This window comes from Lithobates pipiens, unplaced genomic scaffold (assembly GCF_037356315.1).
Source record: "Lithobates pipiens isolate NorthernLeopardFrog02 unplaced genomic scaffold, aLitPip1_a1.2 Scaffold_19, whole genome shotgun sequence".
Classification (NCBI taxonomy): Eukaryota; Metazoa; Chordata; class Amphibia; order Anura; family Ranidae; genus Lithobates; species Lithobates pipiens.
In genome coordinates this window covers 71375397-71393484 of record NW_027507764.1, presented here as the reverse complement: position 1 = coordinate 71393484, position 18088 = coordinate 71375397, and positions in this window count along the sequence as shown.

Here is an 18088-nt window from a genome sequence, read left to right as displayed (position 1 = left end):
GGCACATGTCCAACGAGGCAGAATGCCCTCCGGGGGCCAGCTTAGGGGCAGCACACCGACTGAATCACACCGCAGAGCTCCGCCTGTGCAGAGCGCTGCCTCTGCGCGTTATTCTAAAAGTTCTTTGGTGTAGGCCTTTTTTGAGACGAGTGCATCAGATCGCACCGCTGCTATTTGCAACATATGTCTCAAGCGTATCTCACGTGGCCAAAACATCAGCCGCTTGGGCACCACATGCTTGACCAGACATATGTTGACCTGCCATGCAGCTCGTTGGCAAGCGTACCTCAAAGACCCACACCAAAGAACAAAGCGGACCTCTCCTTGCTCCTCATCAGCTGGCATCTCCAACCCCACTAGACCTTCTGTCCTCTCTGAAACCTGCTCTGAGAGGAATGAAGGTGTAGAATTAGGTGTGTCACAGCCAAGTGCTTCCGGGAACTCTGCTAGCGGTACACCCACGTCCGATTATAGCAGGCAAATGTCCCTGCCCCAGCTGCTGGACCGGCGAAAGAAGTTCACTCCCAGCCATCCACATGCCCAGCGGTTGAATGCTAGCTTGGCTAAATTGCTAGCACTTCAACTGCTGCCTTTTCAGTTGGTAGACTCGGCCCCCTTCCGTGAGTTTGTACAATGTGCGGTTCCTCAGTGGCAGGTCCCCAAACGCCACTTTTTCTCACGGAAGGCGATTCCGGCTCTCTACCGGCATGTGGAAGGCAATGTCCTTGCCTCGCTGGACAGGGCGATCAGCGGTAAGGTGCATATTACCGCTGACTCATGGTCCAGCAGGCATGGACAGGGACGTTACCTGTCTTTCACGGCCTATTGGGTCACTCTTCTGGCAGCTGGGAAGGATGCTGGACAAGGTGCAGTAGTGTTGGAGGTTGTTCCGCCACAACGCCTCCAAAATGCTACTATTGGTTGTGACACACCTCTCTCCTCCACCCCCTCCTCCTTCTTCTTCCTCCATGGCCTCTTCCAGTGCTCTGTCCTCAGAACCAGCGGTGCTCCGTAGGCGTTCCAGGGGCTACGCAAGTACGCAGGCAAAACGATGCCATGCCGTGCTTGCGCTGGTTTGTTTGGGGGACAGGAGCCACACTGGGGCGGATGTTTTGTCAGCTCTGCAGGGGCAGGCCGAGAGGTGGTTGACGCCACGCCAGCTTAAGCCAGGAATGGTGGTTTGCGACAATGGCACCAACCTCCTCTCCGCCCTCCGACAGGGACAACTGACCCATGTGCCCTGTGTAGCTCACGTCCTTAACCTGGTGGTGCAGCGGTTCTTGGGCAGGTACCCCGGCTTACAGGATGTCCTGAAGCAGGCCAGGAAAGTCTGTGTGCATTTCCGCCGATCATTTAATGCCTGTGCTCGGCTGGCTGAGCTCCAAAAGGAGTTGAACCTGCCCAAGAACCGCCTTATATGTGACATGCCCACCAGATGGAACTCAACATTGGCCATGCTGCAGCGGCTGCAAACGCAGCAGAGGACCATCAATGAGTACCTGTGCGACTACGGCACCAGGACAGGGTCAGGGGAGCTTGGTTTTTTCTCACCACGCCAGTGGGGCATGATCAGGGATGCATGCACTGTTCTGTCACCGTTTGAGGAGGCCACAAGGATGGTGAGCAGTGACAGTGCATGCATCAGTGACACTGTACCTCTTGTCCACCTCTTGGAGCATACGCTGCGTGGAATAATGGACAGGGCACTTGAGGCAGGAAGAGGAGGACTTCCTTGCCTCTCAAGGCCCCCTTTATCCAGACAGTGTTCCTGCTGTGCCACCCATCACACAGGAAGAGGATGAGGAGGAGGAAGAGGAGAAGGAGGATGATTGTGTCAGCATGGAGGTGGAGGCTGGCACTCAGCATCAGCAGCAGCAGCAGTCTTGTAGGGATGATTTACAGTCCCAAGAAACACATGGACTTGTACGTGGCTGGGAGGAGGTAGCTGCGGATCATGTTGTCCTTAGTGACCCAGAGGACTCCGGACCGATTGCCTCAGCTAACCTACGCTGCATGGCCTCCCTGATCCTGCAAAGCCTGCGGAAGGATCCTTGTATTCTTCGGATCAAGGAGAGGGACCATTACTGGCTGGCCACTCTCCTTGATCCACGGAACAAGGGTAAGGTTGCCGACCTTATCTTGCCATCGCAGAGGGAGCAGAGGATGAGACATCTCCGGGAGGCCTTGCAGAAAGGTCTGTGCAACGCGTTCCCAGAGACTGGGAGGTTACAAACTCCTGGTCCTGGACAACGTGTTGCTGAGGCATCGGTCAGAAGGAGCGGTGGAGAAGGTGGCCGTCTGACTGATGCTTTCAGACAATTTTTTAGTCCGCAGCCACAAGGTATGATCGGTTCCAGCACCCATCGCCAGCGTCTGATTTACATGGTGCAGGAATACCTAGGGGCAAGGTCAGACTTGGACACCTTTCCCACCGAAAATCCTCTGGCTTACTGGGTCTTGAGGATGGATCACTGGCCAGAGCTTGCACAGTATGCAATTGAGCTACTGGCCTGTCCTGCATCCAGCGTTCTTTCGGAACGCACCTTCAGTGCTGCTGGTGGCTTTGTTACCGATCACAGGGTGCGCCTGTCCACCGAATCAGTTGATCGACTGACCTTCATCAAGATTAATCAGTCTTGGATCACCCACAGCTACCAAGCACCTGAAGCTGATGTAACAGAATAATTTTTTTTGAAATATCACATCCCTTCAAGACTGCCTATGCTGATGCTGAGTGACTGTCCTGTTATGTTGATTGTCAATCCTCTTCCTCCTCCGCTGATATGTTGGAAGAACATTTCTGGTTCTGGTTGATGCCATCAGCCCAATTTTTCTGCCCCTGTTTTACAGGGGCGTTTAAGTACAATTTTTGATGCAATGCTTTGCAGCAGGGCTAATTCCTGCAATCAAACAAGAGTATATGGGAGAGGTTGCAGTGTGGTGGCACCAGTGCCTAAGGCCCAATTTTTCTGCCCCTGTTTAACAGGGGCGTTTAATTACAATTTTTGATGCAATGCTTTGCAGCAGGGCTAATTCCTGCAATAAAACTAGAGTATATGGCAGAGGTTGCAGTGTGGTGGCACCAGCACCAGTGCCTAAGGCCCAATTTTTCTGCCCCTGTTTAACAGGGGCGTTTAATTACAATTTTTGATGCAATGCTTTGCAGCAGGGCTAATTCCTGCAATAAAACTAGAGTATATGGCAGAGGTTGCAGTGTGGTGGCACCAGCACCAGTGCCTAAGGCCCAATTTTTCTGCCCCTGTTTAACAGGGACATGTAATTACAATTCTTGATATAATATTTCACAGGAGGGCCCCTTCCTGTGCCCACCCAGAGTAATGGTGAGGACTTATAGTGTTGTGGCACCAGCACCACAACCACCAAAGGTCAATTTTTCTACCACTGTTCAACAATGGCATGTAATTACAATTCTTGATATAATCGTTCACAGCAGGGCACTCCAGCGCCCACCAAGAGTCACTTTGAGGGCTTACAATGTTGTGGCAAAACCAACACCTTGTTCCGCCATTTCTGCAGAGCATATAGGGCAGGCCCCTACTTTCAAACATCCAATTTACAAACATCTCCTACTTGCAAACGAAAGGAGACAACAGCAAGTGAGATGAAAAAAGATGGACGACAAAACAAATTATACAGGGGTGATAACCCTTCCCTATGTTTTCCAAAAAGCTTAAAAATAGTTTTTTTGACTGGAGCTACACTTTAAAAATGTACCAGTTGAAAATTACAAACAGATTCAACTTAACACAACAAACCTACACAGTCCCTGTCTTGTTTGCCCCGCCTGTATACTGCTGTTCTGAGTATATAGGGCCTGGGGGCCACACGCATTTCCTTTTTTTAATATGGGTACGGGGTTCTCCTTAATATGCGTACAAGACCTAAAGGGGCTGGTAATGGGCAGGGAGGGCTACCCATGCCATTTTTCTCAATGATTTTCTACCATATTGCAGGAACCAGATATAACATTAAAACCGCAAGCAGTTTTAAATGGTGTTATTTCCGTTTAATGTCATTTTGTGCAGGGACTGTTCTAAACACGGGAAACACGTGGCACTTCACAGGCATACTACAGACACCCCCCAGGCACCATATTTAAAGGAATATTTCACTTTTTTTTTCACTTTAATCTTCATTAAAATCAGTGCTCCCGCCAAAACGGCCATTTTTAAAAACATTTTAGGCATTGATCCATGTCCCCTGGGGCAGGAGCCAGGTCCCCAAACCCTTTCTAGGACAGTATCTTGCATATTAGCCGTTAAAATTAGCACTTTTCATTTCGAACGTTCGAGTCCCATAGACTTCAATGGGGTTCTAAAGTTCGTTCGAATTTGGGGTCCGTTCGAAAGTTCTGGTGCGAACCGAACCGGGGGGTGTTCGGCTCATCCCTATTGGGGAGGTTGATGAACTGTTTGACTCAATGTCCCAGGAACTGTTGTGGAGCTGTGGGGATGATGTGGCCGCTACCTGTGCTGGCATTTCGGGCTGGCTAGCCCTTACTTCAGGGAGTGAAACGCCACGGGTGGAAACCCCAGCCGCTACTAGTGCGCTTTTGCCAAAACCCGTAAACTTGCCAACGCTTAAAAAAGACGCTACTGCTTTGGTGCACAAATGCCCGAATTTGTGTATACCTTCTGGGGATTGAACTGTTCGCAACCTGCCGAGACTCTCCAGGTCTCAGAGATTCTTGAACAAACGGGTGGCAACAGAGTATGGAGTTGAGTTCCGTATGTGCCCATAAAGGAAAATTGTGAGAAGCGGTATGCAGAAGATGTCTGTGACTACCTTAAAGTTCCAAAGCTACTTCGTAAGAAGGCATTCTGTCGGGAAATGTATGAACGCTTCCGGGGGTGTCTGCAGCATTGGAGTTATGGTCGGCATATCTATGCGGATAAAATTGTCATTTGCAGGCCAGATAAAGACAGTGCAGCGTATTTTATCACAACTGTGGATGAGCATGGAAGAGACTTAGTTTTGACCGATCCCCGATTCTTCTGGTGAACTGTTTCTGAACTGAGTCTTTGAATGCAAGAAGAGTTTCTCTCCCTCTTTGCACTTTTTTTTGAAAGGACAAGGACTGTGGGTAGATAGGCAGGTGAGTTGCTGGAAGGCTGCGTGACGTTTTTTTCTATGACCTTACAACTACTTACCTGATGGGTGACTGTACATTTTTATTTTATTTTTACATAAAAGTCCTTTTTATATTCGGATTCATGCACCATGTGGAGGCCCCTTTCTTTTCCTCTCTTTTATGATTTGGAATTTGCAATTGGATGTCACTGAGAGCCCTACAAACTTACATGGCCAGAGATTGACCTGCTTCACAGGTACGGTTACCTGTTGGAGTGATTCGAGTGCCAGCTATCAACTGTTTATCATCTGTGATGTGGTCAAGGCAAGCCCTCATACCATCAGCATCTCCGTTGAAAGACCTGCTGGATTTGGAAATCCAAAGGCTCGTTTGACCCACTGCTATACAGTGTGTGTGTCCACCAGTTGTGGTAAGCGTACCCAATCTTTTTGTTACTAAATATGGATAGTCACTGGTGACATATGGAATAATTCAGCTTCCCCGGTATAGCATCACTCTGAAGAGGAATCACTCCTAATTTTATTTTTTAAATAGGACTACACCCCTCCTAAGGGAGGAAGTTCACTATTCATACGTGTTCACGGACTGTTTTTAGTCACTTTTTTAGTGACTTTATGCCAACATCAATTATTTGTTAATGCAGGTGCATTTATACAGAGACTTGATTACACACAGGTGGATTCTATTTATCACCATCAGTCATTTAGGACAACATTGGATCATTCAGAGATCCTTGCTGAACTTCTGGAGTGAGTTTGCTGCACTGAAAGTAAAGGGGCCGAATAATTTTGCACGCCCCACTTTTCATTTTTTTATTAGTTAAAAAAGTTTCAAAAATCCAATAGATTTCGTTCCACTTCACAATTGTGTCCCACTTGTTGGTGATTCTTCACAAAAAATAAAATTTTTATATCTTTATGTTTGAAGCCTGAAATGTGGCAAAAGGTTAAAAAGTTCAAGGGGGCCGAATACTTTCGCAAGGCACTGTACAATGTAATACTGACATATAATCACACACATAGGTTGGACTTGTGTCTTTTTTAAACCTCACCTACTATGTAGTAAGCGGTATGTTCTCATATATTCCTGCCACTTCCTGTAATTAGTAGGTGATGAAACCTGTACATAGCTGTAGCGAAACAATACTCTGCCTGTACCACAACCGAGCCTAGAGCCCTAGAAAAATTATTTACCTCCTTAGTGAACGTCCCTCTAAGGGTCACCTTAAATGCCTCCCATTGGTTAGAAATGGGTGTATCAGCCCCATTCTCCTTCCAATAGTTAGAAATAGCCATCTGACATTTCAGTGTAATTAAATCCTCTTGTAGCCAGTGAGCATTCATACACCAGTGTTTTTCATCTATGAGGGCATAGCTCTCCAGCCATGAAAAAAGCTGACCCCGTTACACAGCCCTGGTGATCCATAGTCACATCAGAGACTGCATTACATTTTCTACAAACAACACTGGTCCTTTTGCTACCATCACAGTTGCAGTCAGTATTTCATCTAGAACCTGGAAGGAGAATGGAGGAGGGATGTATACAATGACCAGTATTAAGCAGACATTGAATATCTTACAGACCAAGATAACATATTGGCCCTTAGTGTCCATCTTGATATGTAAGATATGAATATTCACCTTTTTGGTGGCCAGAATAGCCACTCCTCTAGAGTAGGTTAAATATTCTCCATGTGAAACTTGCATAACATTCGCTCGTTTCAAAGCCATGACCCTAGATCCCTGTAGATGGGTCTCTTGTAATAGAATAATTTGAGGTTTGTACCTTTTGAGAAAGTCAAATACTAAAGAATGTTTTACCTTTGCATTTAGGCCCCTAACATCAAGCTTAGTTGATGTGCCATTTGCATAGAAAATACATATCTACAAAATTCCCTGCAAGCCTACGCATTGTAAGGCCATCAGTGTTGTAGGGCCGCACATCTCTCAGCTGGCCCCTAAGAAACGTATACATTTTTTCAACCTGTATATTCCTGTATTCAGAAGAAATAGCAACACATTCCATTAAACTACAAAAAACCCAATCACACCCACCCACCCACCCACCCTGCACACAACCTCAACTTGCTTGTTACGTTCTTATATCTAATAACCAAACAATGAAACGACCTTGGGGGGTCAAAGGTCTTCAGTAGAAGGAGATGGTAATTTAAGTAGCACATAAAGTCCCCTTAGAAAGAAACATGAAAGTGCCAAGTAAGCAATAGTTCTTCCATGTCCGTTTATGAAGAGAAAAAGAATAGGATAAAAGTAAACAACAAAAAATATGGATGCATATACTTTGGTGTAGTGAGAAGAATATATAATCGCTGACAAGCCAGCATGGGACTTGTAGATGTTAATTAGAGTCTTGAGACAATTATATCCATTATTAGTGTCTAAGAAGAGGATATAACGATGTTCAGGGAACTCCTCCTAATAATCCTGCAGGTGTTCATGGAAGTAATCCCCGGAAATATATCTTCCTCATAGGTAGGACAGTCTGCCAAGGAGTAAATTAAAAGTCAAAATATTTCCCAGTCATCCTGGCTATATGTAAATTTAACTGATATGTGTTAACAGAAAGTTATGAGCAGTCTAACAAGGCTCCTAGTCTATAATAACAGCTCATGCAGCAAAGAGTCTTTAAGCGGTTATCAGCTGGGCTAGGGTGCCCCCTAGCTTCTAGCCAGCAAGAGGCATCTGTGGGAGTAGAGAAAAAATGGACCTTGCCTCTATCCACTACTCGCAATTTAGCAGAGTAGAGCATATTGTATACCATCTTTAAATCCCAAAGCAAACACATTGTTTCTTACATAGTTACATAGTCAGAAAAAAAGGAGAAATGGTGGGACTTTATATGAAGCATGTCACTATATTTATTGAACCACTCGATTTACATGTTATTTCATTTATTGAATACAAACTATGCATATAATAGGTAAATGGTACATTATGAGTTAATGAATAATTCAACTCAAGGATCATAATCATAATATATAATTGATTCAAAAATATAAAATAATCTCATAAAAAATTATATTAATTATAAATTGGTAATTATAAATCCATAAAAAATAATAAATAAAAAATTAATACTTCATAATGTAAACATAGAGAGTTCAGTGTGATATGCATAGCACTTGACCTCAGTATATAGACCTAGAATTGTAAATGGTACCCGCGTGTAGACCTCAGTAATAAATAGGTTCGTTAAAAATAAGAGATAATAAATAAAAAACACTGTGACAACGCATCAAAGGTAAGCTCTACGCGTTTCGTGGTTATATACCACTCATCAGGAGCAGATGCAGAAAATGGGGGTATCTATAATGAAATGAAAAAGCCAAATAAGTAAAAGGTATATGAATAATATATAAAATATGTCTATATGACTGTATGAAAAAGGGGGGAACGGGGGACGTAAATGGTCCCGAACATTCTCACCTATCCATAATGTTAAAGGTACATTTGTTTGTAGAAAAATAGAGGCAAGAACCATTATAGAACATGTTGTCCCGGAAGCTGAGATGGAAACCCTTGGAATACATGGCAAATACCAGAAACCAGGAAGCAGAAAAATGATGTAGAAATATTCGGTGGCATCGGTGAGATGTGTGATGGGTGATGAGGTCAGTCCATATTAAGACAAATTCCCAAAAATGTCTGTGGGGATTAGAGAGAATGATAATAATATGAAAGGATAAAAATATATATGAAAAATATGTAGAAAAATATATATATGTATAGTATATAATATATATAGTATATAACGCGTAGAGCTTACCTTTGATGCGTTGTCACAGTGTTTTTTATTTATTATCTATTATTTTTAACGAACCTATTTATTACTGAGGTCTACACGCGGGTACCATTTACAATTCTAGGTCTATATACTGAGGTCAAGTGCTATGCATATCACACTGAACTCTCTATGTTTACATTATGAAGTATTAATTTTTTATTTATTATTTTTTATGGATTTATAATTACCAATTTATAATTAATATAATTTTTTATGAGATTATTTTATATTTTTGAATCAATTATATATTATGATTATGATCCTTGAGTTGAATTATTCATTAACTCATAATGTACCATTTACCTATTATATGCATAGTTTGTATTCAATAAATGAAATAACATGTAAATCGAGTGGTTCAATAAATATAGTGACATGCTTCATATAAAGTCCCACCATTTCTCCTTTTTTTCTTTTTCAATATACCCGGGATGGAGGTGTATGTATATATAGTATACCACCTCATATAAAGTCCCAATGTCCGCTTTAGCTTTTCCACATAGTTAGTCAGGTTGAAAAAAGACACAAGTCCATCTAGTTCAACCAAAAAAAAAATATAATAATAATAGTGCAATCATCCCATATACACAATCCTTCACCCACAGTTGATCCAGAGGAAGGCAAAAAAAAAAACCCCAGCAAAGCATTCTCCAATTTGCAACAGCAGGGGAAAAATTGCTTCCTGATCCCCCGAGAGGCAATTGGATTTTCCCTGGATCAACTTTACCAAAGTATTTCACAAAAGTGAGTACACCCCTCATATTTTTGTAAGTATTTTATTATATCTTTTCATGTGACAACACTGAAGAAATGACACTTTGCTACAATGTAAATTAGTGAGTGTACAGCTTGTATAACAGTGTAAATTTGCTGTCCCCTCAAAATAACTCAACACACAGCCATTAATGTCTAAACCACTGGCAACAAAAGTGAGTACACCCCTAAGTGAAAATGTCCAAATTGGGCCCAAATAGCCATTTTCCCTCCCCGGTGTCATGCGACTCTTTAGTGTTACAAGGTCTCAGGTGTGAATAGGGAGCAGATGTCTTAAAATTTGGTGCTATCGCTCTCACTCTCTCATACTGGTCACTGGAAGTTCAACATGGCACCACATGGCAAAGAACCTTCTGAGGTTCTGAAAAAAAGAATTGTTGCTCTACATAAAGATGGCCTAGGCTATAAGAAGATTGCCAAGACCCTGAAACTGAGCTGCAGCATAGTAAACAAGACCATACAGCGGTTTAACAGGACAGGTTACGCTCAGAACAGGCCTCACCATGGTCAACCAAAGAAGTTGATTGCATGTGCTCAGCATGATATACAGAGGTTTTCTTTGAGAAATAGAAGTATGAGTGCTACCAGCATTGCTGCAGAGGTTGAAGGTATGGGGGGGGGGTCAGCCTGTCAGTGCTCAGACCATACGCCGCATGCTGCATCAAATTGGTCTGCATGGCTGTTGTCCCAGAAGGAAGCCTCTTCTAAAGATGATGCACAAGAAAGCCCACAAACAGTTTGCTGAAGACAAGCAGACTAGGACAGACTCGTGGTATTGCGCCAAACTTCGGTACTTTAAAATCTCCATAGGCGATGCTTTAAAAAATTTTACAGGTTACATTTTTAGAGCTACAGAGGAGGTCTAGTCCTAGAATTATTGCTCTCACTCTAACGTTTGCGGTGATACCTCACATGTGGGGCTTGAATGTTGTGTACATATCCGGGCACGACTTATGTATGTGTTTGCTTCTGCATGCAACGTCGTGGGGATCTGATGCTTTCCAGATGAGTAAACAGCTTTGTTTACTTCAGGGGGCCTGGACATGACGTCATAACCTCGTGCCCGGGCCTCCGAGAGTCATAGAGATCTCCAGGGACCATCTGTCCCTCGGAAATCTCTATGCCTTCCTTCCGGTGTATTCCTTCATGTCCCTGATCGCACGGGAGAGCCCGGAGAAGCAGCAGAGTACGGCGGGAGAGGGGGGACGCCCCCTCCCATTGCCGCTAAGAATGATCAAGCAGCTAAACAGCCGCTATGATTGTTCTTGTAGTGTAGGGAATTGCCGGCAGAAAAAAACTATATCTGAATGATGCCTGTAGCTGCAGGCATCATTCAGATATCACCACTGAAAGCCAAGGACGTCATATGAAGGCCTGCGGTATGGAAGTGGTTAAAAGCAATCTCCTGAACTTGCCAGATATACCTCTGGAGGGAATCTATTCCACATTTTCACAGCTCTTACTGTGAAGAAACCTTTCTGTATTTGAGGATGAATTCTGTTTTCCTTTAGTGCCCCCTTGTCCTCTGTGATGACCTGAAAGTGAATAACTCGACACCAAGTTCACTATATGGACCACTTATGTATTTGTACATGTTGCTCATATTTCCCCTTAATCTCCTCTCCTCAAGAGGGAATAGATTCATATGCTCTAATCTTTCCTCATAGCTGATTTCCTCCATGCCTCTTATCAGTTTGGTTGCCCTTCTCTGCACAACTGGCGCCAAAACTGAACTGCATATGCCAGATGAGGTCTTACTAATAATTTGTACAGGGGCAAAATGATATCTCTCTCTCGGGAGTCCATACCTCTCTTAATACAAGAAAGGACCTTTCACTTTGGAAACCACAGCTTGGTATTGCATGCTATTATTGAGCTTATGATCTACCAAAACCCCCAGATCCTTCTCCACCATTGATTCACCCAGTTGTACTCGCCCTAGTATGTATCATGCATGCATACTCTTTGCCCCCAAGTGCATAACTTTACATTTATCAACTTTAAACCTCATTTGCCACTTAGTTGCCCAATTAGACAGAGCATTGAGGTCAACCTGGAAATTGGAGACATCCTGTAAGGACGTTATTCAGCTGCATAGTTTGGTGTCATCTGCAAAGACAGAAATGTTACTTTTAATCCCAGACCCAATATCATTTATAAAGGTATTAAAAAGTAAGGATCCCAGGAGTGAACCTTGGGGTACACCACTGATAACCTAAGAAAGGCATGTCCAAAGTCCGGTTCTGGTTTCAAGTGGCCCCACTAGTAATTTTGCTATATATATGTTTTGTTGGGCCCCAACGAATCCCTGAGTGCTGCGGGGGCCACAAAAGATATATACCCATATTTATGTATATATATGTACCTTCCCGAGGGGACAAGGAGGGGACAGGACGAGCACCGACAGAATGCATACAGTGAGAATTTCTATGTTTACACGGTGGCCTCTGTAATAGGAAGTCCCATCTCCTGGGCTGCCATTGGACGACTATTCTGTCTATTATAGGAGGCGGGACTTTGTATTAAAGAGGCTGTTGAGAAAATAGGAGATTCTCCTGTATGTAATCTTTTTCCCGCCCCCCTCCCTGTCCCCTCTGAGGCTGCAGATAGGCATCGATCAGGCTGGCACTGGTAAGGCTGCTTTCATGCAATGGTGAGGCTGCTTTCATGAAATGCTGAGGCTGCATTTATGTCAATAGTGAGGATGCATTCATGGCAATGGTAAGGCTGCATTCATGGCAATGGTGAGGCTGCATTCATAGCAATCGTAAGGCAGCATTCATGACAATGGTAAGGCTGCATTCTTGACAGTGATGAGGCTGCATTTGAGGCTGCATTCATGGCAATGGTGAAGTTGCATTCATGGCAATGGCGAGGCTCTATTTGAGGCTGCATTCATGGCAATGGTGAAGCTGCATTCATGGCAATGGCGAGGCTCTATTTGAGGCTGCATTCATGGCAATGGTGAAGCTGCATTCATGCTATATATATGTTTTGTGGGCCCCAACGAATCCCTGAGTGCTGCGGGGGCCACAAAAGATATATACCCGTATTTATGTATATATATGTACCTTCCCGAGGGGACAAGGAGGGGACGGGACGAGCGCCGACAAAATACATACAGTGAGAATTTCTATGTTTACACGGTGGCCTCTGTAATAGGAAGTCCCATCTCCTGGGCTGCCATTGGACGACTATTCTGTCTATTATAGGAGGCGGGACTTTGTATTAAAGAGGCTGTTGAGAAAATAGGAGATTCTCCTGTATGTAATCTTTTTCCCGCCCCCCTCCCTGTCCCCTCTGAGGCTGCACATAGGCAACGATCAGGCTGGCACTGGTAAGGCTGCTTTTATGCAATGGTGAGGCTGCTTTCATGAAATGCTGAGGCTGAATTTATGTCAATAGTGAGGATGCATTCATGGCAATGGTAAGGCTGCATTCATGGCAATGGTGAGGCTGCATTCATAGCAATCGTAAGGCAGCATTCATGACAATGGTAAGGCTGCATTCTTGACAGTGATGAGGCTGCATTTGAGGCTGCATTCATGGCAATGGTGAAGTTGCATTCATGGCAATGGCGAGGCTCTATTTGAGGCTGCATTCATGGCAATGGTGAAGCTGCATTCATGGCAATGGCGAGGCTCTATTTGAGGCTGCATTCATGGCAATGGTGAAGCTGCATTCATGCTATATATATGTTTTGTGGGCCCCAACGAATCCCTGAGTGCTGCGGGGGCCACAAAAGATATATACCCGTATTTATGTATATATATGTACCTTCCCGAGGGGACAAGGAGGGGACGGGACGAGCGCCGACAGAATACATACAGTGAGAATTTCTATGTTTACACGGTGGCCTCTGTAATAGGAAGTCCCATCTCCTGGGCTGCCATTGGACGACTATTCTGTCTATTATAGGAGGCGGGACTTTGTATTAAAGAGGCTGTTGAGAAAATAGGAGATTCTCCTGTATGTAATCTTTTTCCCGCCCCCCTCCCTGTCCCCTCTGAGGCTGCACATAGGCAACGATCAGGCTGGCACTGGTAAGGCTGCTTTCATGCAATGGTGAGGCTGCTTTCATGAAATGCTGAGGCTGAATTTATGTCAATAGTGAGGATGCATTCATGGCAATGGTAAGGCTGCATTCATGGCAATGGTGAGGCTGCATTCATAGCAATCGTAAGGCAGCATTCATGACAATGGTGAAGTTGCATTCATGGCAATGGCGAGGCTCTATTTGAGGCTGCATTCATGGCAATGGTGAAGCTGCATTCATGGCAATGGTGAGGCTGCATTCATGGCAATGGTAAGGCTGCATTCATGGCAATGGTGAGGTTCCATTAGAGGCTGCATTCATTGTAATGGGGAGGTTGCATTCATGGCGATGGTGATGCTGCATTTATTGGGATGGTAAGGCTGCACTTATGTCAGTGGTGAGGCTGCATTCATGGAACTTGTGAGGCTGCATTCATGGCAATGTTGAGGCTGCATTCATGGCAATGGTAAGGTTGCATTCATGGCAATGGTGAGGTTCCATTAGAGACTGCATTCATGGCAATGGTGAGGCTGCATTCATTGTAATGGTGAAGTTGCATTCATGGTGATGGTGAGGCTGCATTCATGCCAATGGTGAGACTGCATTCATGGAAATGGTAAGGCTGAATTCATGTCAATGGTAAGGCTGCATTCGTGGCACTGGTGAGGTTGCATTCATGGCGATGGTGAGGCTGCATTTATGGTGATGGTAAGGCTGCATTTATGTCAGTGGTAAGGTTGCATTCATGGCACTGGTGAGGCTTCATTAATGCAATGGTGAGGCTGCATTGATGGCAACGGTATGGCTGAATTCATGTTAATGGCGAGGCTGCAATAATGGCAATGGTGAGGCTGCATTCATGGCAATGGTGAGGCTGCATTCATGGCAATGGTGAGGCTGCATTCATGGCAATGGTGAGGCTGCATTCATGGCAATGGTGAGGCTACATTCATGGCAATGGTGAGGCTACAGTCATAGCAATGGTGAGGCTGCATTCCTGGCAATGGTGAGTCTGAAGATGGGCAATAGTGAGGCTGCAGATGGGCACTGATTAGGCTGGATTGATGGACACCGACCCTTATTGTGTTTCACAGTTCTTTATTTAAAATTTAAGTTTATTCCTGTAACTTCCCTCTTAAAGTGAAGGTACGTGTTATATGCCCATAAATAGGGTATATCCAAATAACACGCCCAAGCTCATCCTTAGTCCTGATTGGAGGATTGGAGGCGCTCAGGGATTCGTTGGGGGCACAAAAGATATATATAGCTAAATAACATGCCCAAGCTCATCTCTTCACCACACACTGCCACAAAAGCAAGATAATTCTTGTTGGGCAGTGTATTAGTGCTCGGATGAACACACCCAATTTTAATGGTTCAAAGAATGTCAGGCAAAATGGTCAACCCTCACGCATGTTCGTTTCATAAAATCTGGCCCTCTTTGAAAGTTTGGACACCCCTGCCTTAGACCATTCAGAGTAAGTCATTAACCAATTCTGCCCTTTAGGCAGTTTTCTATCCACTTACAAATGGATCTTTCCAAGCCTGTAGACTTTACACATTAGTCATGTGTGGGGAACTGTGTCAAACGCTTTTGCAAAATCCAGGTCCACAACCACCCCTCTGTCCAAGGTTTTACTTACCTCCTCATAAAAATAAATCAGGTTTGTTTGACAACTTCTATCTTTCATGAATCCATGCTGTGTGTTGCTTAAAATATTTTTTCCAGTAAGAACTCATCTATGTGGTCTTTTATTAACCTCTTAAGGACCGAGCCTCTTTCAGAGATTTATTGTTTACAAGTTAAAAACTGTTTATTTTTTTTGCTAGAAAATTACTTAGAACCCCCAAACATTATATATATATATATATATATATATATATATATATATATATATATATATATATATATATATATATATATATATATATATATTTTTTTTTTTTTTTTTAAAACATCCTAGAGAATAAAATGTCAGTCATTGCAATACTTTCAGTTACACCGTATTTGCACAGCAGTCTTACAAGCGCACTTTTTTTGGAAAATATACACATTTTTAAATTAAAAAATAACACAACAGTAAAGTTAGCCAATTTTTTTTTTATATTGTGAAAGATAATGTTACGCCGAATAAATGAATATCCAACATGTCAGGCTTCAAAATTGCGCCCGCTCGTGGAATGGTGACAAACTTTTACCCTTTCCATAGGCAATGTTTAAAAAAGTCTACAGGTTGCATGTTTTGAGTTACAGAGGAGAATCTAGGGCTAGAATTATTGCTCTCGCTCCAACAATCGCGGTGATACCTTTTCTTTTTACATATTCTGTTATATTCTTTGTAACATTTAAACAATGAAAACGCTCCTTAGTTTTTAGATTTTTTTAAAGCTCTTTTTTATTATTGATAGCCGTTTTAACTTTGGCCGTGAGCCACATAGGTTTTAATTATATCCTTTTAAACGTATTGCCCATGGGAATATACTCTGCAGTGAGTTTACATACCGTCACTTTGAAGAATTCCCATTTCTGTTCTTTGTCCATTGATGCCAATATTCCCTCCCAGTCTAAGACCTAGACAGCAGCCCTCATCCTTGGAAAATGTTCTCTCTTAAAGCTAAGTGTTTTTATCATATCCGTATGCATTGGTTGCTTACAGCTAACATTAAATGAAATCAAGTTATGGTATGGTCACTGCTACCCAGGTGTTCTTTTATATGAATATTGGTAATAAGCTCTACATGGCTTAAGATTACCAGGTCCAGCCGAGCATCGTTCCTAGTCAGGGCCTCAATAAACTGGACCATCTCCCCCCACAGTGGCCCAATGGTTTGCAAGGGTTAATGATATTGAACGGATGGAAGACCTGACTGCCACGATCTGGGATAAATCTGAGGAACATAAGACCAGATGGTACCACTGGACCCTCTATCGTTTTTCAGGGGAATACCACCGCAATATATAGTCCAGCATCGAGGATTGCTTGAAGTTCTAGCTACAAGACTTGGCCTTCAGACAGCTTCATGAACAGCGGGTGGCCCTTGTCCCCTGAGTGGGACCTCATCCCCCTTTCCCATAACCCCCCCCCCCATCGACCTCTCCCACTATAATATCTACTCCAGTCAACTTCTGGGTAGTTAAAATCCCCCATTATTATTACTGTCCCAGCCTTTCCATCTGTGCAAGGAGCTGAGTCTCCACCTCCTCACTAACATTGGGAGGTCTATAACAAACTCCAATGACAACCTTTGTAGTAGGCACACCCATGTACAGTTCCAATGCTTCAGACTCATCACACTCTACATCAACTAGGACCTCTTTCACACTTGCTTTGAGATCACTTCTCACATAGAGAAATACACCACCAATCCTCCGTTTTACCCTGTCTTTTCGAAAGAGAGCATAGCCAGGAATATTAATAGCCCAGTCATGAGAAGAATGAAGCCAAGATTGAGCAATGCCAATTAGATCATTGTTCTCCTCGTACACCAATGCTTCCAACTCACCTATTTTGCTTGGCAGACTTCTGGCATTGGCGAACAAACATTTTAATTAATTGACATATTTTGCAAATGTATGTTTCATATTTTTTATTTCAGTACAAATAGTACAATTTCCAATGGTTGATAACATAGGAACCTTCATATCATCCCCCATAGCCCTTTCTGTGTAGCTGCAGAGAAATCTGGATTTAGAGAGATGTAGTTTCCATTATATTGTAACTCTCCCAGTGATCTTGCAGCTTTTAAAATATTTTCACGGTCTCTAAAGTGTAATATACGTGCAATCATCTGCTGTGGTTGGGTTCCTAGTGGCTGGTGTCTCGAAGGAATGCAGGGTTCTCGGTCTATGGCAAGTGGGAGAGAAAAAGTGGCCTTTTCCATATTATCTTTAAAGGGGTTGTAAACCCTCATTTTTTTTTCACCTTAATGCATACTATGCATTAAGGTGAAAAACCTTCTGTCACTCAGCAGTCCCCCCCCCCCCAAGCCCCCATTATACTTGTCTGAGCCCTGTGTTTCCCACAACGGGAACGAGCACACCAGCTCCGGCCAGTAGTTTGTGTGCTGATTGGATGATTGATAGCAGCGTAGCCATTGGCTATCACTGCTGTCGATCAAATCCAATGACGCAGGCACTGGGGGCGGGGCTGAGTCTTGCTTTCTGTGTCAATAGACGCAGAAGCAGGACACGGGAGCACGCCCGTATGGGTGTCCATGAAGGAGATCACTTCTCTGACGGGGCACCTGAGAAGAGGAGGAGCCAGGAGCGCCGCTGAGGGACCCCAGAAGAGGAGGATTGGGGCCACTCTGTGCAAAACCAACTGCACAGCGGGGTAAGCATGACATTTTATTTTTTTTAA